This window comes from Cetorhinus maximus, unplaced genomic scaffold, assembly GCF_964194155.1.
Source record: "Cetorhinus maximus unplaced genomic scaffold, sCetMax3.hap1.1 HAP1_SCAFFOLD_3446, whole genome shotgun sequence".
Taxonomy (NCBI): domain Eukaryota; kingdom Metazoa; phylum Chordata; class Chondrichthyes; order Lamniformes; family Cetorhinidae; genus Cetorhinus; species Cetorhinus maximus.
Window position 1 is genome coordinate 18,805 of NW_027599358.1, and position 1,196 is coordinate 20,000.

Sequence of the window (1,196 nt, forward strand, 5' to 3'; positions counted from 1 at the left end):
TCGGCTCTAATTACCGGCCGGCTGCCCTGCCTGCTAACTGGTTAATCATTTACCCACATGTACTTAGCCCCTGGAGCTGCTGGGCTGGTCGGCACCTAACTGCACCCGTAATGGCCGGGAGGTCGGCTCTAATTACCGGCCGGCTGCCCTGCCTGCTAACTGGTTAACCATTTACCCACATGTACTTAGCCCCTGGAGCTGATGGGCTGTTCTGCACCGAACTGCACCCTGATTAGCGGGCGGGCGGCTCTAATTGCCGGCCGGCTGCCCTGCCTGCTAACTGGTTAACCATTTACCCGCATGTACTTAGCCCCTGGAGCTGCTGGGCTGGCCGGCACCTAACTGCACCCTTATCACCGGGCGGGCGGCTCTAATTACCGGCCGGCCGGCTGCCCTGCCTGCTAACTGGTTCACCATTTACCCACATGTACTTAGCCCCTGGAGCTGCTGGGCTGGCCGGGACCTAACTGCACCCTTATCACCGGGCGGGCGGCTCTAATTACCGGCCGGCCGGCTGCCCTGCCTGCTAACTGGTTAACAATTTACCCACATGTACTTAGCCCCTGGAAAATGATGGGCTGTTCTGCACCTAACTGCACCTTGATTAGCGGGCGGGCGGCTCTAATTGCCGGCCGGCTGCTCTGCCTGCTAACTGGTTAACCATTTACCCACATGTACTTAGCCCCTGGAAAATGATGGGCTGTTCTGCACCTATCTGCACCCTGATTAGCGGGCGGGCGGCTCTAATTGCCGGCCGGCTGCTCTGCCTGCTGACTGGTTAACCATTTACCCACATGTACTTAGCCCCTGGAGCTGCTGGGCCTGTCGGCACCTAACTGCACCCTTATCACCGGGCGGGTGGCTCTATTTACCGGCCGGCTGCCCTGCCTGCTAACTGGTTAACCATTTACCCACATGTACTTAGCCCCTGGAGCTGATGGGCTGGTCGGCACCTAACTGCAGCCCTATGGCCGGGCGGGCGGCCTCAATTACCGGCCGGCTGCCCTGCCTGCTAACTGGTTAACCATTTACCCACACGTACTTAGCCCCTGGAGCTGCTGGGCTGGTCGCCACCTAACTGCACCCTTATCACCGGGCGGGCCGCTCTCATTGCCGGCCGGCTGCCCTGCCTGCTAACTGGTTAACCATTTCACCTTCTGCACTTTGCCTACCTTACCCTTCGCCGAACCCTAACC